The sequence below is a fragment of the Diceros bicornis genome, chromosome 18 (assembly GCF_020826845.1).
Source record: "Diceros bicornis minor isolate mBicDic1 chromosome 18, mDicBic1.mat.cur, whole genome shotgun sequence".
Lineage (NCBI taxonomy): Eukaryota > Metazoa > Chordata > Mammalia > Perissodactyla > Rhinocerotidae > Diceros > Diceros bicornis.
The window spans coordinates 45,916,981-45,941,278 of record NC_080757.1 but is presented as its reverse complement, the minus strand read 5'-3'; the positions used below and the strand labels follow the sequence as shown (position 1 = coordinate 45,941,278).

At 39.5% G+C, this 24,298-nt stretch overlaps 1 protein-coding gene across 7 annotated transcripts in view; it reads right to left on the bottom strand.

Moving 5' to 3' along the window:
• The window catches only part of TANC2 (tetratricopeptide repeat, ankyrin repeat and coiled-coil containing 2), a 401,816-nt gene extending 378,603 nt beyond the window's left edge, over nt 1-23,213 (bottom strand). For 2 of the 7 annotated variants that reach the window (XM_058561309.1, XM_058561310.1), the window contains exon 1: nt 9,893-10,381. The gene's annotated coding sequence lies outside the window, so the exon portion shown is untranslated. Of the gene's footprint in view, nt 1-9,892; nt 10,385-23,203 lie in introns of those variants that run through there. The other 5 variants (XM_058561308.1, XM_058561312.1, XM_058561306.1 and 2 more) reach the window with 5 other exon arrangements.
• Nucleotides 23,214-24,298: the final 1,085 nt, after the last annotated feature.

Sequence of the window (24,298 nt, the reverse complement as noted above, 5' to 3'; positions counted from 1 at the left end):
ATGGATATTATGACAACTAAGAATAAAACTAAGAGAAAGTGAATGAAGTCCATTTAAAGAAAAATATTCAATGAATAATGGTACAGATGATACACAGATTAGCAGAAATGGGCCAAATGTTACAGAAATAATTGAAGCTTGGAAAAAAAACTGATATTTTGATAGTTACCTTGTTATCTATACTAAAGAAAGAGGCACAATCACTTTTTCTAGTGATTATTCTACACTGTATATTAATAGAGAAGTCCTTTTTATTAAGTACATCACAAAAGAAAACCAACCACCTTGACTGTCTCATACAAATTTTTAAAAAACAAAAATTATAAAAAGCTATCCACATGGAGCTGGGGAGATGGGGGAGTCGGGGGAAGCAAATAAGGTTATCACACAGAAAGCTCCAGTTATTCACAAAAGTGAGGGATGTTTGTAAAAGCTGAAAACATTTACATGATCAAATTGAAAAAAAAATTTGTCAAAGGCTCACTGTCTCAAGAAATGCTATGGTTTGCTATTTTATAGAGATTAAAAATTAATTTTTTGTCAAGTTTGTAGTGCTTAAAGGGAAATAGGCCAAAAAGAAATGCATACTAGGAGTCTGCCCCAACTCTCTCTCTCTCCTAAGAGTTTTTATTTTTTTTATTTTTTGCTGAGGAAGATTCACCCTGAGCTAACATCTGTGCCAGTCTTCCTCTATTTTGTGTGTGGATCACCGCCACAGCACGGCCACCGACAAGTGGGGTAGGTCTGTGCCCAGGAACCGAACCTGGGCCGCTGAAGCAGAGCACACCAAACTTAATCACTACGCCACGGGGCTGGCCCCAGAGTTTTTAAGTTTACAGTTATTCAAGAACTTTCTCTCAGCTCTCATCAAATCCTTCACAAAAGAAAATTTCAGGACACAAATAAAGTAAACCAGTAGCTAATTACCATGGGTTTTTAAAATGTTTTGCAAGGCTGAAAAGGAAAGCGAGACAAGATAACAAGGAAAAGCTGGACTGACAACACTAGTAAAAAATTGTGGGGAGGAGCTGTATGAAGCACACATCAAAAAAGAGAAATCCAGGACACCTTCCAAAGCCTAATAAAAATTACCATTTATTAAGTACTAGATATTGTCCTAAGAATTTTCACTGACATTATTTCATTTCATCATCATCAAAACCCTGCAAGACAGGTTTTAGTCCCTCATACAGCTAGTAAGCGACAGAGCAATAATTCGAACCTGTTTTCATGATTCAAAAACTCGCAAATTCACATTCTTTCTACTACACAATGGGTCTCATGATTGTAGAATTTCAAAAGCTTCTCACAACTGAACAACAGTATTGTCATCCTAAAATACAGGAATATCTGAATAACAACTTCCAAAGAAAGTCTCTCTTCCTCTTTAAAGCCCTGAAAAAAAAGAGCTATGATTCTCTGATGCTCAAGCAGGATTTGGGTACATAGTAAGTCTTCATCTCACATGTCTACCAAAGCTAATTACCTTCTTTCACCCATTTCACAATCCTCGGGAGCCCAACAGGATTCCACGGAATTTGAACAGAAATAGAATTCTAGAGTAGAACCAATACCCATCAAGCTTCCAGAGCCTGACTAGTTGTGTCTTAACAAATTTCAGCAATGAGAGCTAGAAATTGTGGGACCCCAAAACACAAGATTAGGAACAAAGGGCTAAAAGAGACTTCCTTCATTTAGACAGAGGGAGTTTACTGAATCTGAGGCAGATTCTCCGCCTAAAATGATTAAATCACAATATCTCCAGACCCACTCTCATTTCCAAGTTTAATAACTAACTAATCTACTTATAAGGTTGGAACCAGAGGTGGGGAAAGGGCATTTCCACGACAATAAAAAACTGGTGCCATATTTCTTCATGTTGTCAATCTCTATAGTAATCAGATAATTCACGTGATATAATCAGATATGATAATGCAAGCAGAGTATTACCAACAAGGAAATAAGCATAGCTACCTGGTCCAAAGACGTGCTTGGAATAACAAAAGTTTTCCATTATTATTGCTTATACTGTATACTTATTGTGAATTTTATGTCTGCAATACTTGCTGGTATGCATAAAGAGGAATATATAAATCAGTTTTCCTTTTCATAATACCTTTGCCACCTAAAGAAAACAGTAAAACTTATCAACATTAGCCAGCAAAACTTTAGGGAAGTGATAAACATTAATACATTATTTTTTTAACTATATTCTTCCCAGAGATAGAATAAATATCTAGGACATAGAATTCTGAATTACAATTTTAGCTTTTATTTAAGGAAGAATATGAAATGTTCACCTTCAACTGAGAGACTACAGTAGTAAAAGTAACTACTTATACACAGCAGGTAGTCAATAAATATTTAAGTGAATGGTTTAATGTGTTAATACATTGCATAAAAATTCCCCAATTTTTCCAACATAACTAATCTAACTTACCTCATATACCTTAAACACAATGTGTATATAACAAACTAATACACAAAATCAAGGGCTTTTTTCATATAACAATGATCTTTTACGCAAAATATGTATATGAGAAACTGGGACCTGAGCAAACAAAGAAAAATGTTCTCTTATATGCTGTGCTCCAAACCTCTCCACTTGGGATACTTCTTCTTTTTTTTTTATTTTTATTTTTTATTTATTTATTTTTTTCCCCCAAAGCCCAGTGATAGTTGTATGTCATAGTTGCACAGCCTTCTAGTTGCTGTATGTGGGACGCGGTTTCAGCACGGCCAGACAAGCGGTGCATCGGTGCGTGCCCGGGATCCGAACCCGGGCCGCCAGCAGCAGAGCGCGCGCACTTAACCGCTAAGCCATGGGGCCGACCCAGGGATACTTCTTCTAAGAAAAAGGAATAGAATCGAATAATACACTTTTTCAGAAACTTCTTCAGAGCTAGACATAATACAGGTGTCATAAGAAGGTACAACAGAAGTCAGTCAGATAAATCAGTAACAAGGCAAAGTGGCCAATCTTTTCCTAGTAAATAGACAAAAGCAATGATGACCTGCAGAGGCCTTCAACAGACATAGTTGTACCTCCAACTCACGACATTCAATGAACATCTAATGGACAAAAACTATATAATAGATCAAAGACTGGTAAACATTATCTGTAAAGGGCTAGATAGTAAATATTTAGGCTTTGTGGGCCATATGGTCTCTATCGCAACTACCCATCTCTGCCATTCTACTCAGAAAACGGCCATAGCTAATATGTAAATAAATGATCATGGCTATATTCCAATAAAACTTTCTTTATGGCCATTGAAATTTGTATTTCCTATACTTTTCACATGTCACAAAGTATTATTCTTCTTTTGATATTTTTTCAACCATTTAAAAACATAAAACCATTCTTAGCTTGCAGGCCATAGAGAAACAGATGTTGGGCTGCATTTGGCCCATAGGCTGTAGTTTGCCAATCCCTGTAATATACAATGAAAATAATTCAGCTAAAATTCACACAGAGAACCTCCTAATCTTCCTCCCTCCACCCTAGAAAATACAAAAAAAGAATAAAATTTCGTTTATCTTAGAGTTAGTTTTAATTAGAGTCCAGGAGTTACTCAATAATATTCTAGACGGGGTGTGTATGTATGTATATTCCTCTACACGTACCTCCTAATGCCCAGAATTTCCTCTAATTCCACAATAAGAGATGCAGTTTCAAAGACATAACTCAGATAACTATCAACAATCTTTATTCAATAAGTAGATAGTGAGCACCTACTAGGTACTAACTACGCTAATGCTGAAAAGATGAAAAGCCATAGTGCCTGCTTTCAAGAAGCTCACAGAGTAGTGATAAGACAGACATATAAATAATTAAAAGATGATGTGACAACTACTATAATGTTCATATTTAACAGGTGCAATGGAAGAATAGATAAAAAATGGCATACTCAAGGGCACTCAGGAGAGTAAGGAAAACATTCTTCACTCAAAAGATACTATTTGGGCCAAAACACAAAGGCTAAGGAGCAGTATGCCCAGAGAACAAAAGAGAGGAGAGTAGTCCATACAAAGAGAATTTCATACATAAAGGCATGGAAAAGTAAGAGAATATTACATATTGAAGTAACCACAAGTAGTTCAGTATTGCTGAAGCATAACTCTGAAGAAGAATGTGGCAGGTAATGAGTCTAAAGAGGAGACAGGGATCAGATCATGAAGAACCTTACATGGTTTTCTAAGAAGTTTCCATTTTATCCAATAAGTGATGAGGAGTCACAGTAAGATTCTGAAGAAAAGAGTGACATGACCAGATGACCACGTTAGAAAGAGCACTATGGCAGCAAATACGAATGAAAGAAAGGTAAATAAACTTGACATAAATGGTAAAGATGTCTGTCTACTGGGCAATCGGATTTTTAAAAACCACACCAATGAGATTATTCACTACAATGCAACTACTCAGTTTAAATGACTGACATCAGAATCTCTCATGTTCTGATAAAAATAAAGAAGTTTGAGAGGTAGGATATATACCATGCACAGATAAAGGCAGAAATTGATTTTATGGGGAAAAAAAGGGTAAAGAAACGCCAAGATTAAGACTAATACTGGGCCGGCCCCGTGGCTTAGCAGTTAAGTGCGCGCGCTCCGCTACTGGCGGCCCGGGTTCGGATCCCAAGCGCGCACCAACGCACCACTTCTCCGGCCTCGACGCACCACTTCTCTGGCCATGCTGAGGCCGCGTCCCACATACAGCAACTAGAAGGATGTGCAGCTATGACATACAACTATCTACTGGGGCTTTGGGGGGAAAAAAAAAAAGGAGGGGGATTGGCAATAGATGTTAGCTCAGAGCCGGTCTTCCTCAGCAAAAAGAGGAGGATTAGCACAGATGTTAGCTCAGGGCTGATCTTCCTCACAAAAAAAGAAAAGAAACAAACAAACAAAAAAGACTAATACCAACTTAATTCTTTTGCCTCTTAAACCTAGTGATATTTACCTTCAACTATTCAAAGACAAACAAAAGCTGAAAATAAGATATTTTTGTAACGTGTGGCCCATAAAAAAGCAACTTATCTGACAATTATAACATCCACAAACACAGTTTTCAAATTATTTACAAATAATTTTTTAAATAAAATAAACTGACCTCATAAAAATATGTTTCCAGAAATAATTATGGTATCATAATTACTTATTTACAGCTTTCTGGAATAAGAAAGATCCCTACCAGAAACTTTTTTCACTTATTGTATCCTCAACCTGCTTTAGCCTTCTAAAATTCAGTCCCAAATTTTTTGTTCTCCATCTAATATTACCTTGAATCTTAAATACTCAAGGTAAAATATCCTCTAAAAGAAAGAAAAAGGGCCACTGGGTGGAAAAATATAGCTGTTAAGTCTTTAACGTCTTCTTTTAACCTATATCTCTCCACAGATTTTTAAAGAAACTCACCAGGGATATGTACTCTCCATCACCATATACACATCTCCTCAATTCATTTTTTTTAATTGTTAATCTTCATCTAATACAAGCTACTACTTCATCTAATACAAAGTTACTACAAAAGATGCTATTCAAATAAACCAAGTGATAGTTTTCATGGTATTATAACCAAGACCAAACTATTTATACAGTATTTATACAGTGCCCTCTCTCCAAATAATAATAGTATTTGATGACTACAGGCATTCAATAGATATGAAAATGCTGAGTTTCAACTCATTCACAGAGAAAAAAAAAAAGTCCAAAAAATTAAACCAGCTTCCAAACTATTTTATAATATTTGTTACCTTGATCAGACTAGTGCTAGAAAAGTAAGCAGCTATCTGCAACAGCTTGTTCTAGCTCCTTGAAATAAAATCTGAGTACTATCAGTAAAAATATTCCAGCTAACACTGGTTATTCTGTGTACGTACAATCCAATACAATTCAACTAGTATGCCTAATCAGTGTGTCTCAGAGATTCAATTTTAATTCTATTGTAAGAGGAAGAAATATAACAAGGAGAGAATTTTGATGCATTTCTTTTATGCACACTTGTCCTATCTTCTATCTAATCAATATCAACTACCCTAATATTCTCCTTTTGGAATTACTGGTTTAGTATATATATACTTTGCAGGCCTATTTCCTTCTCCATTCAAAATAATGCACAGAGTCAGTCAGAAAATACTACAAGAGCAATGGTATTTATGGGGACTAGGAGGAAAAAGTTAGAGAGCTAGCATGAGACAGTCAAGAATCAATGACAGAAGAGGGAAATAATCTACTAATGTTTAACAATGTTAGTAAAATTTTACAATAAAAATGCAAAACACCAAATTAGGTTTTATAAGGGAAGCATGCTAAAATGAACTATCAACCAATATAAACAGAGAGCATGATCTGAGTCTATGACAATTTATTACATATACTAAATTATGTAAACATACACCCTGAATAAGCCTTAGCCATAATCAAATTATACTGAATTCCCTTATCAACAAATATGTATAAAAATGAAGGAAGTGTTTGATTATATGAGATACGTGATTCACAGAATGGCAGAAAGTTTGGCTAAGAGAAGAAAATAATTGTTACAAGTGTAGGAGGTAATATTCCATTTCTTAAACTGTGTGGAAGGCATATGAGTGTTGGCTGCCTTGTTATTCTTTATACATTTTTTGTGTGTGTGTGTGAGGAAGATCAGCCCTGAGCTAACATCTGCCAATCCTCCTCTTTCTGTTGAGAAAGACTGGAGGTGGGCTAACATCCGTGCCCATCTTCCTCCACTTTATACGGGACGCCGCCACAGCATGGCTTGACAAGCAGTGCGTCGGTGCACGCCTGGGATCCGAACCGGCAAACCCCGGGCCACCACAGCACAGCGCGTGCACTTAACCGCTTGGGCCACCGGGCCGGCCCCTATACTTCATACATTTTTAAGTATTATTTCACATGTGTCAATATCTATAAAACAATGATTAAGTGTGAGAAAAATCTGAGCAAACAATTGTTGATGGAAAAGGTCAAATGTACATACGCATCCAATCCATTTTTGTTAATTACTTTTAAAAATAAATAGAGATCATAAAAATGTGAGTAGGTAGGAAAAATAGATCATTTCTCCTTAATTTCCCTAGAGAAAACTAACAGTAAAGGTTTACTGGTGCTTTTAAAGAGACAGTAATCTACACACACAGAGATCTATATACTATCTCTTTAAAAGCACCAGTAAACCTTTACTGTACACTATGTACATAAACATACACACACATGTACAGTCAAACTACTTGAAAGTAACTTTCTACCTCTAAAGGTCCCCCCCCAAAACCACCCTCCATCACAAATATTTCCTTAACCACATAAAAAGTACTGATATTCCTCTACTCATCATCCCAGAAGTAAATTACAAAAATAAATTCCTGAAGAAAAACGTTCATACTATAAGTAACTATATTTGGTGTATTTGTAGGCTTAACATTTACGTGTCTTACTACTTACTTACGTTTACCCACATCTATAGTATTTGCTTTATAATGGGCACCTGCATTTGGATGATGTCTGTCAACAATAACTTGATTGAGAAGGCAGTATAGCATACTGGTGAAGAACACAGAGTGTGCAGCCAGAGTTCCTGAATTGAAACTCAGCTCCTCCACTTGCTAGCTAAATTATCTTGGGCAAGTTATTTAACATCTCTGTGTTTCAGTTTCTCATCTGTAAAACGGAAATAACAGTACATACCTCATAGGGTGTAGAAACTGATTAAAACATGTATAACAGGACTGGCATAGAGTAGGTGCTATGTAAGGGTGAGCGAATAGTACTAGTACTACTACTAGTAATAGTACTGCACCATCTTCCCCAAACATACTGAGGACATTATTAGCAATTTGAATTACTGACTAAAATTAGATACTATTAAAAATACATATTAAATCTGAAGCCTGATTAACAGTAAGTTTAAAGCCCTGAAACTTTGAAGAGAATAGGTGATTAATAAATCTACATAACCACTCTATCAAGAACAATCTGAGGAGAGCGGTTTCCTGAAGTGCAATTATCAATTTCTTCCCTTACACAAGGGGGCAGTGATAACAAGAAAAGAATGGGGCTCTACAACACCTCTTCCTACAGACAGTAGGGGGTGGCAGTACATATGGCTTACAGTCAGAACAAAACAGGAAGACCCAACAGAACTGCTCTTTATTCTCCTCTGGCCCTCTCTTCTCTGCTTTAGCCCCAACATAGCCTGAAGGTGAGGGATATATCTATAGAAAAGACTAAAACCCAAAATTAACCACCAAGGAAAATTCAGTTTTGTCTTTGAAGCAAATGATCCCTTAATGGTTGAATTTGGATCCAGGAGGAAGCCAATCAGTATGTATTTTCAGATTCTCTGGCAAATTACTTACTGTTCTTATTATAAGAACAACATTCAGGCAAGTAATTCAATTTCTCTACAAGAATTATAACATAAAATACTAAAATCTCATCAATAATTAACTATATCCTAATGAACACATCTGGATATTTCTGCTTGTTTCATAGTATATAGACACTCATTGAATGTATACATATAAGTTATATTAAATAGCTCATGGAGCCTTCTTTTGTTACTTCTGAAATTCCAGCTATGTTCTGACAATCCTCTGAAAATACAGTTGTTCTTAAATGGAAGTCACCAAGTCTTGCAGCATGTGAATAATTTCATAAAGACAGAGAAAGGGGATAGTTAATATTTTATTTTGCTCACATTCCTAGGATGATCTCCCTGGGAAATGCTGCAAGAAGCACTCCACTGACAGTATCCATGTTGCTGCTTTTTGTGCCACATTTACTGTACTCGATTTTTTTTCCTATTCTGCCACCTCAACACCAAGAACATGCAAGAATAGATCACTACTGTCATTCACTGTAATTAACCATTGCAACAGCTTTTGGCTCCAACCCCTCAAAATGCCTGAAAATTTATCCCTTTTGTTCACCATATTGTTTTGTTTTCCTCATTCCAGATATTTTCACCTGTGTAAAAATAAAGGGGCATAAACGAAAAAAAATGCCCTTTGCCTAACGATCCTGAACTCAGAATTATGGTCAAGATGTGGGTTTGGGGTTTTTTTCTTTCTTTCTTTTCCTGGAGAGGAGCAAACAAGAGAATGAAAGACACCAAAACACCAAATCTTCTTCCTAATGTTAATTATCATTGTTTATGTTTTGTGAAAACCATTTTAAACATTCCACACCTAGAATAGAAGACAGGATACAATTGTATCAGTGCTCTACAAGCTGACGGCAAGCCTGGAATTATTTCAGCCCTATTTTTTCTTTCCCATCTCACAACAAGACACAATTTGCTTTTTTTTCAAGTGGGTGCTATCTCCGTTTCAAAAAATAGCATATCATAGCTCCTCTCGATTTCCTGTCATAAGATATCTAGCATCGAGCCTTATTAATCTTTTCTTATACTATGCCTCCTTCCTCAGAAGAATTATCAATATCACTAACAACACTCCTACCATGAATTTCAACGCCACATAGGCCAACCCACCCTGAGCCTTACCTGGCAGGCACATTTCACAACTACTTTTATGCTGCATTCTAGGGGCACATTCTGCAACTCGTTCTGCACCACATTCCCTGCCACGTTTAGCAATCTGCCTCCCTCTCACCCAGGTCCTCGTCATCCGGAGACTCTCTCGGTACCAAATTCCATGACACCTCCGGTGACACCCAAGTGACCAACCCCAGACTCATCTGAAGCCACCCTGAGTGCCACATCTGGAGCTAACCTTCCCCACGCCTTGGCCACCGGAGGCACTTCGGCTGCCCATTTCGCTGTCTCCCCGCTCGCCCCCGCCCCTCTCCCTGGAGCCGAGGCGTTGGAGACGAACGCCCCTGTCACTGAGCAACCTTTCCTTCCCCGGCTCCCCCGGTCTCTTACCTGCCGCTCTGAGGGGCTCGGTGCACCTCAGGGTCCAGACCCAGTCCCTAGGGTCTCCTGTGAGGACCGCGCCGCCCGCCGGCGCCGCCCGCGATTCCCAGACCACCTCGCTGCGCTCCGATGCCTGCGGTGGGTCTGCGCCCGAGAAAGGCGCGGCGGGGCCTCGCGGCCGGCGAGCGCAGCCCGCGGCGGTCCTCCTGTCAGCGGCGGCGCGGGTGCAGGCTCTCGCCCCTCGGCGCGGCGACGGCGGCGGCGGGCGCCTCGCTCCGCCTGGCGCGCGGCACAGCCGGGAGGTGAGCGCGAGGGGGATGGGAACGGGGGCGGGGCCGCCCAGAGGAGGCGCGGAGGGCGGCGGCGGCGGGAGGGCAGCGCGGGCGGCCCGGGGCCCGGGGCTCAGAACGCTCACAGCTTCACCCCGCCCGGCGGGCAGCTCGCGCAAGGCGGCTGTGCCAGCGGGCCCCGCCGGAGCAGCGCGCCCAGCAACTCGCGCCGGGCCGGCCGCTCGCTAGCGCCGCCGTCGCGCCGGGGGCGTCGCACCCTGCGAGGCCGCCCGCAGCCCCGCCCCCTCCGGGCTGGGTGGGGAGGAGCGCGAGCGCGGAGGGAGAGCGCGTGCGTGGGGGCGCGTGCGTGGTGGAGCGCGCGCCCCCGCCCCCTCCACAGTTTGGGGGTGGGGAGCGGCCGAGAGAGAGAGTGGAGACCGAAACCTCTGCGCGGAGAGGTTGGGCCCAGGCTCTGCCGCTCTGTGAGGTCTGGGCATTTCTCGTTTCCTCAGGGGGCTTTGGCTGGTGGGGTCGATGGCATTTCGTGGGGAACGGGGGAGGGAGCTGTATAGCCGACAAGGCCCTAGATAGTTAGGCTCCTCCCTCAGAGGTGACGTCACTCTCGAGGTGCTGCTGCTGTCACGTGCGCCCACTTCAGGCCTGTCCCTCCTCTTTGATGGCCAGAACGTTATTCTAGATTTCCCCACCTTGAGTCCCTTCACGCACGTATCACTTCTCAAGTCCTCGGACCTTGCAAATGTCAACTATTCTTTCCCTGATGCTCAAGTGTAATCCGTAGACGGCTTCAGAATGCCACAGTTGGCTGTGGTGCGAATCAGAATGAGGTGCAAAACCAGCAATGGGTGGGTGAGGGGAGGGGAAGAATAGTGGAGAGAAAAGAGAGAGACTATGTCATCTAGACTAATAGCTGAAAATTCACCAACCACAGCTTGAGAGCCTGAGGTGAAGTTGTGACGCTGCTTCCGTCACTGCCAGGTGGGACAAGAAGTAATGTGGTTTTAAGAGCTAGTCTGCAAGACACGGAAAGCCACCTCATTAAAGCCTCCTTGAAGGTCATATTTCCCCCACTACCCTCCACCTAGATCTTCTTCCTCTTTACTCTTCCTTTCCCTTGCATCATAAAACAGCAACTGTGGAAGTCAATCTGGACATAAATGTTTTCGTGTGCTGTTAAGATGATGCAAAGCAATCACTATTACATACTCTGCCTGGCTAGTCTTCCCTTCCATAAACTGAGACGACCTTTCGTGGTCATCCATTCCTAGTGATTGGAAACAGATGCACCAAATTACTTCAGTCAAGGAACGTCTATCTGTGGTGTTTCTAAGAGAGGTTTGTTTGTTTAATAACAATCCTTTGAATCTACTTCATCCAGGAGTTTCTTTGGTTTTTCAAAAATTAGTATTAATTTCAGAATCATACAAGAAATTGAATATGAAGCCATTTCCAACAGCTAGTCTCTACAGTCAGTGCTTGAAAAGTAGAGCTAGAGCAGCTTTGAATACTACAGCTAAAATGGCAAAATGAAGGATTGGTATATGGAATCTTTTGGTGAGAATTCCAAAAAGTTAGATTACTCTAAAACCTGTCTATGATGATAGAGACAAAGTAGTGATTACTTATGGGAGAATTGATGGAGGGGGGCAGGAGGGCACCTTCTGGGTTGCTGGAAATGTTCAATAGCTTGATCTAGTTAATGATTACAAGGGTTCATATATGTGCAAAAAGATTTGTGTGCTTTATTGTATCTCAATTTTTAAAGTTTTTAAAAATTGCAAACATACAAAGAAGCATTACAACGTCGTCATTATTGGAGTGGGGAAACCTAGGTTTGAATCTCAGTGTCATCCACCACTTACTAGCTATGTGACCTTCAGCAAGTCTCTGAGTCTTCTTCATCTGTCTCATCTGGGTCATGATGCCTCACAGGATGATTGTAAAGATTAAATGAAATTATGTTTGAAAAATACTTAGAGCCTGGTATATAATAAGTGCTCAGGAAACAGTAGCTATTATGTTATTCTTCTTGCTCTCAAATTTACCTTATTTAATTCTCCTTTGGTCTTTTTTATTTACTTTAAAGATTACTTTGTATCTAAGGCTTTGCCTGTGAGTTTCACTGACGCTAATAACATTCCTTCCCCCAAGAAATAACAAAATGCAGTCGGGGTGTAATGTGTTAGTTTTCAAACTAGTTCAAGTGCCGGAATTTAGAAATTATGGTGATCATTGTGGAACACCATGAAATACTGATAGATTTAATTCTGCCATATGGACTTGACACAATTTTACTAGCAGTAAATCTGGCTATATTATGTTTATGCAGATCTCCCACATATTAAAAAAATAATGTATTTTTAAGAAATAGTATGTCCGTGTTTTTCCTTTAAAATTTGCTTGCAACTTTTCACAAGGTAGAAAGCACCACAAGTTTAATAACAGCTCACAAAATGAAAACCTTTAAATCCATTTTTCCTGGAAATTAGAAAAACACTGTAATTGCTCAATTTTAGCTGCAGATCTCTTTATTGGATTTTCCCACAGTAAGCTCTAATAGCCGTGACCCACAGAGTCTCTTGCTCTGATGAAGTGAGTAACTTTGACTTGCTGTCTTCATCATGCTTCCAAAGATCAGTCTCCATTTCTTTTGGCTGACCTTTCCCAAATCCTGTGTTCACACTGGGCAGTGCCAGTGCCCAGTGGAATGAACTCATTGCTTCGCTGTTTTGATCATCCAGCATGATTCTACTCAGCCAGTTCTCTTCCACATAGTTCTGCTGTTAAGTCTTGCAGTTTGCTGCCACACTCTAACTTTGTGGAGGAAAGTCTGTCCCTGACAGAGGCAAAGGTGGGATTCAGTAGGGAGGGAAATCAACATTGTAGAGAGAAGACACCTCTGTTCTCAACTCCTCTCCCTGATTTCCTTTTCTGTCACTAATACTTGAAATCCTGAGAATGCCAATTTTTTACCTACTAAAAATCCACGCCATTCAAGATGATAATTTAATCTCTAACTTAAACTTGGAAACATAACATATGCCATGTAAGAGAAACCTGCAAATAATTGTCCATAAAGTAGCCCAACATTATCCTATACCTCCCAAATTGTCAGTGCCATCTATACCATTCAAAATGCCCTTTTTTGGTCTATCAGCTCTGCATAATTACTCACCTCTGCATATGTCTTCCCCGGGCACCTCTAAGTCTCATAAGTAAACCATCAGGCCCACCTTTTTCTATATGTTTCTCTGAACTCCCTCCCTATTGAATAAAGTATAATAACATCCACCATTGATTGATTTCCCACTGGCTGCAAATACTTTACTAAATGCCTTATATATACTACTTCATTTAATTCTCACAAAATCCTATCAGGTAAGTAGTATTATCTCAATTTTCTGGATAAGGGGGAACAAAGAGGCTCTGAAAGGTTAAATAACCAGATCAAGGTCATGAATGGTGAATGTTGGGCAGAGCCACAGTCTGAATCCAAACGTAAACTTTATCCTCTATCAGTTACCTTCAGGATGGTGCTATATAAGATGTAAATGAGAACACAAAATACATCTTTATAAAAATGTGAACTATGTTACTCAGTGAAAGTATTTTTGAAAAGTTGATGTAAAAGAGATCTGTCTCACTGATTATTTTTCGTAATCTCATTTCTTTTTTATCTGCAGTTGATGACTTCTAACTCAATACCTTCAACATTTTCCTTTTCCCCACCAACCCTCACCTCAGCCTTTTTTTTTTTTTTGTGAGCAAGATCAGCCCTGAGCTAACATCTGCCAGTCTTCCTCTTTTTGCTGAGGAAGACTGGCCCTGGGCTAACATCCATGCCCATCTTCCTCCACTTTATATGGGACGCCGCACACACAGCGTGGCTTGCCAAGCAGTGCGTGGGTGCGTGCCTGGGATCCCAACCGGTGAACCCCAGGCCGCCACAGCCGAGCGCATGCACTTAAATGCTTGCGCCACTGGGCCGGCCCCCCTCACCTCAGCCTTTTGATGAATATTTAATAATTTCCATTCATACAGGTGCAAATAGCCAGTAGACAGATGGAATTTGGGTGAGAAAGGGGGAAAAAATGAATACTTACGGAAAGGGAATATAGCACAGGTGTTTAAGAGCAAGAACCCTCGACCCAGACTGAAAGCACTCAAATCCTAATTCAACTATTTACTAAATGCGTGACCTCAAGCAAGTTATTCTAAATTTCTAGATCTCAGGATACTCATCTGTAGATTGAGGATTAGAAACTATACCTACCTTACAGGGTTGATGTGAGAATTAAGTTGGTACAAGGGGTAGTACCTGGCCCACAGCAAGTCTCTATGGACTATTATCGTTTAATGTAACAGGCCTATTCCTAGGCATTTCACATATGTTATATTATTTAATCTAATCCTCATAAAAACTTTGTAGGATTGGAATTATTATTCCCATTTTACTAGATGAAAACACTGAGGCTCAAAATAACTTGCCCCATGTCCCACAATAAGAGACAAAGTCTGAATTAAAATGGAGATGTAGAATATTTGAATAGAAAATGAAGATTTTCACTACAATTAATAGAGCATACCACCTATCCTAAGAATTATGTATCGAAATAATGGGGAGGAGGAGATAACCCTAAAATATAGAAAATGGGAGTCAGAGAGTAAAACATTAGCATCACTGCCCAGAGGAGTTGGGAGTGCCCTGGGCTCTGGACTCAACCTGCCCAGTCTTTGGTGGGCATATACCTGTTACGGAGCTGGATACAACTGGCTCACATAGCTTAATGTCATTAAACATTTAAATCCTACAACCTACTCTGATTCTTGCTTACTGAATTTAGATCCACAAGATCTTAAACTCCACGAAAACAGGGAACGTGTCTGCCTTGTTCACAGCTATCTCTCTCACATATATCTGGCATGTATATGTAGAGCATATATATATATATATTCAGCATCTATTTCATATAGAAGCTAAATCTATATTTGTGAATTGAATTCGTTAAATAATCAAGTATATCTGTAAAAAAGAGGATGGCAAGATTGTTCACACCAACATAAGCATTCTAATCCATGTACAATTTTCCACTGTAAAATTAAAAATTGGCCTTCCGGAAAATATAATAGTTTCTCATGATTTCAGTTACTGTGAACCACCCTCTCAAAGTCCAATCAACTCTAGGTTATGGACAGGCTAGAATTTGTGGACCTGCAAAACTAAGGACAAGACTGTGGACCAAGTTGACCTTTCAGCCAACCTCCCTCAAAGAACCTTCACCTTATTGTCATGCTGTTTCAATTCATAACAACTTGAAACTGTGAAATACATTCATTTACCATTAAAAATCAGACATCCTAGATTATGCACTGAACCTTGAGAAACACCTTTATTTGGGGAAAGTGGGAGTCGGCAAAGGACACAGAAGCAACAGGCGGAAAGCACATGTGTATGTGTGGTACTACTTTAGGCACAGACCACTTCCTCATGTCTCTACAGAGTTTGAAAGTATTTAGTATTGATAATGTAAATTCTATAAGAGACATTTGGACTGGAAAAGGAGTGTATTTCCATTTGGAACTCCCCACAAGTGGACCCCTAGTTTATTTCCTATACAGTTTCTTAATACATTCCTAGTAACATATACAAAAGTTGATTATGAAAAAATTAAATATACTGCATATTACAAGAGCATTTTTCCCCCAGAGAGCTGAAAAATAGTACTCAATTCCTAATTGCAACTCACCTTTAAGATACGATCTTTGATAAAGTATTTCCAGCATGTATTATATTTTCTAATTTTGTCCTCGTTAATATCTACCTGACTGAGGCTAGAGCCACCGCTTTGTGTATAGCTAGTGACTCCATCTTTGCTCAACTGTATTAAGTTTAGTAAACCTATACTTCTTATTACTAGTATCAGCATTTTCAATTTTTCATTTTCTACTGGTATTTATAAATGGTGGTAAAAAAGAAAAAAAGTAATAAAGTATTTAAATAATTGCATGAACAAATACCAAAAATGGTGATGCTGCTGAAAATAAACTCTTGACTAGTAGGCTATGCCACTGTGTAAGAGCTTAAAATGTTCATTTATCAGCAAATGCATGAATGTCACAACTCAGTGTAGTAAAAAATGACTGAGGACTGGCATTGTATAGTTTGAGTTGATCTAAAATTGAAATTGTAAACATTGATGACCACCTATTTTGCATTCATAGTTGACACATTTTTTTCAAGGACAGCATGCTAAAGAAATTACAACACTGTCATCTTCAAGGGTATTTATTGTGCCCAAATGCAAAGATGATGCCACTGATCCACCACTAATAAGATGTAAAGTTTGAGTTGATTCTCCAATATTGTATGGGTTTTATTAAACCTGCCATATCTCCTCATTCAAAGCACCTAAGCAGTTATAAGACAGTTGTTAAATATTAGGAGGGGCAATCAGCAGCAAAGGGAGAATGATTGGCCTTTACAGAGAATGACTACACAATCATGGTTTAGTATCACAACCCTTATCAATTAGCAGTGTGTAAAAGTAAAAGTAAGAATACAGAAGAGTTGTACAAATTGTCTTTGTTTTCTTTCATATAATAGAATACACTTAATTTCTTTTTAACCAAAAGAGGCTTTAGACAAGAAATGATTTTTTTTTAAATATAAGAGAATTATAGCTTTGTTAATGTGAAATGTATAGAGGTTTTAATTATTAAAAAGAGGTGGAAGGAAGAAAAGATAGGGGAAATGAAGATTTCAACTGGACCTTATCCCACACATCTGAAGCCCAATTAACAATTTCTCTAGGATTAGCCAACCAAGCCTGACACACAGGGTGAAAGGAACAAAAGAAAGTAAAGGATCAGAATTCAGTAGAGGAAAAGGAAAAGGGTCATTTTAATGTTATGTTACCAACCTAATAATTGTAATGAAACTTCATTTATGTGGAACTAGGCTATCTGACAATCTCATCTATCTGAAGCACAGCAAAGAACCAGAGAAATGAGGAGATGGAAAAAGACCTCTGCAGAAACAAAATAGAGATCAGCAAAGTCCATGCCTTAATGATCATGCCCATTACTCCTAAAGATTCATTGAAGCCCTTTCTCAGAGGCTATTAATTTTTGCTTGGATTCAATTTCAAAGACCTGGCAATCTAGTTTCCAAACTCATAAAAAATTAAAAGCAGTAAACTGTAAGAGGGAAGAGAAACTATCGTATGCAGGCTATCTACTATCACACAGTGAGAAAAGAAAACTTGAAGTCTGTAAGCAGGGTACAGATGAAAAAAGGCACAAAAATTGACTTAGTGATCAAAAAGCACAGCAATTTAGTGCCTTTAGCATAGGAGAAACAGTCCTACATACCTCTGTAGGCCTTGGGGAAGAAATTTTTAAAACTGACTCTATATTAACCCTGAATAATCAAGAAAATTAAATTACATTCAGTGTAAAGACATTCCTTGAGTTATGCAGCACTCAACTTTATGTAAATAGTTCCATAAGGCATGTAATAAAATTTTGAAGATGTTGAGAGATTTTATATCACAGTGAGAAATGTAAAGAAGTCAAATGTACAAATGAACACCACAAAGTATGCAAGGCCAGAAGTTGCAGGTACAAGGAGATGATGGCCCTCCACGGTCAGTCTTGCACGGCTTTTGTTCCCATGCAGATTCTCACTGCATCTGCGTGTCTTATGACACTGCTATTTGTTTATGCCCCATTTTACTTTCTAATCATGTCCAAATAGAGGCTGATAGGAAGAACGCAGGTCCAGTTTGTAAGAGTAAGTAAATTGAAAAAAACATAAAATATTAAAACTTTAAACAAGTATGAAGATATTTTCAACTTACCATAATTTTGTGTTATCTAAGACCTTTCAGGAAATATCTTTATTATGCATAAGATAGAGAAATATCACTTATAGGAATATATTTTAAGGAATAATCCAAAATAGAACAAAGATTTATGCACAAACATGTTCATCACAGTAGTATTTAGAATTTTGAAAATTGAAAGCAATCTAATTACGAACCTTAAAGAATGGTTAAATAAATTATGGCACATAAATATTTAATGGACAATTGTGCAGCCATAAAAACTATACTTTTATTAGTCAGGAAATTTGTATGGCATAATATGAAGTTAAAAAACAGGATACAGAATTATATATGCAGCATAATCTCGACAATGTACAAAATATATGGAAAGAAGATGAGATGAAAAGATCTCATTAATAATGGCCACACACACAAAAAATTTAATTTTATTTATTTATTTATTTTTTCCCCCAAAGCCCCAGTAGATAGTTGTATGTCATAGCTGCACATCCTTCTAGTTGCTGTATGTGGGACGTGGCCTCAGCACAGCTGGAGAAGCAGTGCATCGGTGCGTGCCCGGGATCCGAACCCCGGGCCGCCAGCAGCAGAGCGCGCGCACCTAACTGCTAAGCCACGGGGCTGGCCCACAAAAAAAATTTAAACCTAGGAAAAAACTATATGTGCAACATCTACACAGAGAAAACTATAAATATTCACTGAAGGAAATAATAAAACTGCATAAATGAAAAGGCATACCATGTTCCCCGATGGGAAGACTCAATGTTGTAAACATGTCATTTTACCCAAATAATTTACAAATTCAATGTAATTCCAATCAAAATTACAATAGGATTTTTAACAAAATTGACATGCTAATTCTGAAATTCTTCTGGAAGAGTACATACTTAAGGATAGCTAGACTTTTTTTATTTTTGTTTATTTATTTGTTTATTTATTTTTCTGCTGGGAAAGATTCACCCTGAGCTAACATCTGTTGCTGATCTTCCTCTATTTTTTATCCCTCCCCAAAGCCCCAGTACCTAGTTGTATCTTCTAGTTGTGAGTCCTTCTAGTTCTGTGTGAGCTGCCGCCACAGCATGGCTGCTGACAGGCGAGTGCTGTGGTTCCGTACCTGGGAACCGAACCCAGGCCGCCAAAGCGGAACACACCAAACTTTAACCAGTAGGCCATCAGGACTGGCTCTAGACATTTTATAAGAAGTATAATGAGGGGCCTCTTCCTACCACATATCAAAACATATCATACAATCACAGTAATTAAAGTGTGATATTGGCTCACAAATAGAAGAACAGATTAATAAAAGGGAATAGATCACCAGCTACCGACACAAACATGTGGAAGCATTTCAAATAATTGAGAATAGGTGTTGGGACAATTTGTTATCCATTAAAAAAAAAAAGATATATCTCTTACATCACACCATTCAAAAATTAATTAACTTCCCCTTTCCAGCAACTGGTATGGTCAGGACCAAGGCCTGAAAAGGCAGCCCAGCCAGCATGGTGGAGGCCAACGTGGCTGGGACTGGCATAGCTGGAGCCAAGCAGGCAGCAGGCAGCAGGTGTGGGGCTGAGGAAATAGCCAGCATGGCAGGGAGATCTGTTATATATAGGGATATTGGGCAAATAAGGATTTATATGGAGGATGATGAGAGCAGGTTTCTCTCTGTCAGAGAAGGGAGTTACAGGTAGGAAAGTGAGAAGCTTAGAAGGAACTCTGTGATGTTGGGTTGGAGAAATTGGTGTGAACTCAAAGTTTTACATCTGTATGTCTTGATTTGGATGCTTGTGCTAAGGTTATATAGAAGCATGCCCTTGTCTTTAGGAAATACACACTGAAGTATGTAGAGGTAAGGGCTTCATGTCCCCAATGGATCAGATGTCTCCAATGGATCAGAAAAAATATTGTATGTATATAACATATATGTGGGGTGGGGGAGAGAGGGGAGAGATGAAGCAAGTGTAATGAAACGATAACAATTGGGGAATCTAGGTGAAGAGGATATGAGAGTTTGTTACGCTACTCTTGCAACTTCTCTAAGTTTGAAATTATTTCAAAATTAAGTTTTAAAAATAATTTCCAGATGTATCAAAAATGTAAATAATTCTACTTTTTGGAATCAATCCCCTAAAATACTCTTATATGTACACAAAGATGTTGTAGGTGTATACGAGTTCTTATTTCATCATTCTTGATCATAAAGAAAAATTCTAAATATAAGAAATATGCATCAATATGGAATGGCTAAATAAATCATGGTATATCCATACCATAGAATGATGTGCAGGCATAAAAAAGACTAAGGTAAATTTATATGTACTGATATGGAAAGATCTCCAGCATATATTGCTAAATGGAAAAGCAAGTGATAGACCAAGAGGTAGAGTATGATCCCATTTATGTTAAAAAATAACCTGCTATGAGTGTGCAAGTGTGTGTGTGTATGTGTATCTATGCCTATAAACAAATAAAGAATGGTCTGAAAGAACACACACCAAACTATTAGCAATGCATAACTCTAGGTAAGGCGAGTAGTGGCTGTGTAATACTTTCATTATCAGTTGAAAAAAGCCTAAGTACAAAAAGGCAGGAATGTATACAATACATTCTGAAAGATTTCCTTTCGAGATGATTATAATATTTAATGCTTGGAATTACCTTTGGCTATCTGGAAAATTCCTAGTCCAAACCCCACATATAGGAAATTGGCCTTCCAGTGGACTGTGCCCAGGCACATTTTATCATTAACTTAATACAGAGTCAGGCAGCCTGCTGAGCCACTCCCTGCTTGCCGGGCCACCGTCCAGAAGTGAATTCCCTTGCAGCTCTTCAAAAGGAGGTCAAACAAGTCCCCAGGGACTCTCAACAGAAGGAAGTTGCCAAAGGCTAAATTTGGCATCGAAGTCAGGCCCTGGACTGGGATGAACTGTGCCAGCACTTTTCAGTTATGCTTTCAAGACCTTGATCAGAATAGGCAGGACTAGATAGCTGTTTCCAAGAGTGGCTTAGCAGCCCAAATTGGAAACAATTGTTCAAACCAGAGTTTTGGGGCGAACCTGAAAACGTAAAATTCCTCCTCTACCTCCTTGACCCCTATTGTCTCTCATTTGAAGGATATTTAAATTCCCCTTCTTTTCTCTTGCTCCAAGCAATTTATCCTGGTGATAATTCCTGCCAACCTGATCAGATCCTCAGGTTTTTAATTTTTCGTGAGGAAGACTAACCCTGAGCTAACATCCGATGCCGATCCTCTTTTTGCTGAAGAAGATTGGCCCTGGCCTAACATCCGTGCCCGTCTTCCTCTACTTTATATGGGACACCGCCACAGCTTGGCCTGACGATTGGTGCGTCGGTGCGCGCCCAGGATCCAAACATGCGAACCCCGGGCTGCTGAAGTGGAGCTCGCGCACTTAACTGCTGCACCACCAGGTGGGCCCCAGATCCTCATTTAGCCCTACTTAAGACAGGAAAGGCAAGCTAACGAACTTTTTTTTTCCCTTTTCCTTTTTAGGTGTACATGGCCAGTTTTGTATTTAAGTTGCTTTTTTTTTTTTTTGGTGGAGAAGATTGGCCCTTAGCTAACATTTGCTGCCATCTTCCTCTTTTTGCTGAGGAAGATTGGCCCTGAGCTAACATCTGTGCCAATCTTTCTCCATTTTGTATGTGGGATGCCACCACAGCATGGATTGATGAGCGATGTGTTGGTCCACACCCACAATTCAAACCTGCGAACCTGGGGGCCACTGAAGCAGAGCACGTGAAACTAGCCACTATACCACAGGGCTGGCCCTGGCCTTTTTTTCTTATACAATATTTTATTGAGTTGTAATTCACATGCCATCAACTTCATCATTGAAATTATACAATTCAGTGTTTTTTAGGGTATTCACAGGGTTGTACAACCATCACCACAAATTTTAGAACATTTTATCATCCCCAAAGGAAACTCTTCACCCATTAACAGTCCCTCCCCATTTCCTCTCAACCCTTCCAGCCCTAGGCAATCACTAATCTACTTTCTGTCTCTATAGATTTGCTTATTCTAGACATTTAATATAAATGAAATCATTCAATATATGGTCTTTTGTGTGTGGCTTTTTTTACTTAGCATATTGTTTTTGAGGTTCATTCATGTTGTAGCATATGTCAGTACTCTATTCCTTTTTTTTTTTAAAGATTTTATTTATTTATTTCCCCCCCCCCCAAAGCCCCAGTAGATAGTTGTATGTCATAGCTGCACATCCTTCTAGTTGCTGTATGTGGGACACGGCCTCAGCGTGGCCGGAGAAGCGGTGCGTCGGTGCGCGCCCGGGATCCGAACCCGGGCCACCAGCAGTGGAGCGCACGCACTTAACCACTAAGCCACGGGGCCAGCCCCTCTATTCCTTTTTAAGGCTGAATAATATTCCATTGTATGGCTATGTCACATTTTATTTATCCATTCATCAGTTTATGAATATTTGAGTTGTTTCCACTTTGGGGCTATTGAGAATAATGCTGCTATAAACATTCATGTACTTGTTTTTGTGTGGATATATGTTTTCAGTTTTCTTGGGTTTATATCTAGGAGTAGAATTGCTGGGTCATATGGTAACTCCATGTTTAACTTTTTGAGAAACTGCTAAATTGTTTTCCAAAGCAGCTGCAGCACCATTTTACATTCTTTTTGTGTGTGTGTGTGAAGAAGATCAGCCCTGTGCTAACATCTGCCAATCCTCCCTTTTTTTTTTTTTTTGCTGAGGATGACTGGCCCTGCGCTAACATCTGTGCCCATCTTCCTCCACTTTATATGGGACGCCGCCACAGCTTGCCAAGTGGTGCGTTGGTGAACCCCAGGCCGCCGCAATGGAGCACACGCGCTTAACTGCTTGTGCCACTGGGCCAGCCCCCATTTTACATTCTTACCAGCAATGATGCAGGTTTCAATTTCTCCATATCCTTGCCAACATTTGATATTTTCTGTCCTTTTGATTATAGCTATTCTATTGAGTGTTAAAGTGATATTTCATTGTGATTTTGATTTGCATTTCCCTAATGACTAATGATGTTGAACATATTTTCATGTGCTTATTGGTCATTTGTATATTTCTTTTGGAGAAATAGCTATTCAAATCCTTGCCCGTTCTTTAATTGGGTTGCTTGTCTTTTTATTGTTGAGTTGTAGGAGTCCTTTATATATTCTGGATAATAGGCCCTTATCAGATGTATGGCTGCAAATATTTTCTCCCATTCTGTGAATTATCTTTTCAGTTTCTTGATGGTATAGAGGAGGAGGAGATAATAGACAGTGACTGTTAGTGGGTAATGAGTTTCTTTTTCAGGTGACAAAAGTGTTCTGGAATTAGATAGTGGTAATAGTTGTACAACTATGAATATACTAAAACCCACTGAATATACTAAAATGGTGGATTTTATGGTACATAAATTATATCTCAATTTTTTTTAAGTATAAAAACCATTTTAAAAAGTGTGAGCTGGGGACCAGCCCGGTGGCGCAGCGGTTAAGTGTGCGTGCTCCGCTTCAGTGGCCCGGGGTTCACAGGTTCGGATCCCGGGCGCACACTGATGCACCACTTGTCAAGCCATGCTGTGGCGGCGTCCCATATAAAGTAGAAGAGGATGGGAACGGATGTTAGGCCAGGACCAATCTTCCTCAGCAAAAAGAGGAGGACTGGTGTTGGATTTAGCTCAGGGCTAGTCTTCCTCACAAAAAAAAAAAAAAGAAACGTATGACCTGATCCACCTGACTTTAAACCTGATGTCACCATTCCATTTGAGTTTAACAATTTTTTACTGATACTGCTAGATGCTGAGATATAAAGATGAAAAGACTTTGCCTCTACTTCTCAAGAGCTCAGAGTCTAAAGGGGAGACCTTTACACATACACACTTCATTTTAGTTGAACTTGGTTAGCACTAAGATAGAAGTGTGCTTTGGGATCATGAGGGCCATAGTCAGAAAGCTTAGCTTCATTCTAGAGGCAGTAGGGAGCTGTTGAAAGTTTTTAAGCTAGGGATTGACATGATCAGTATTGTGTTTTAGACATATCATCCTGGCACAGCTGTATTAGAAGACTGATATGAAGGCAGCATGGCTAGTATCAGAGAGATCAGTTAGGAGACAATTGTAGTAGTTTGAGTGAGAAATGGTGGAAGCTTGAATGAAATCAGTGATGGCGAGAATGGAGAAGAGGAGGTCAGATTCAAAAAATATTTAATAGGGCCAGCCCCGTGGCTTAGCGGTTAAGTGCGCGCGCTCCGCTGCTGGTGGCCCGGGTTCG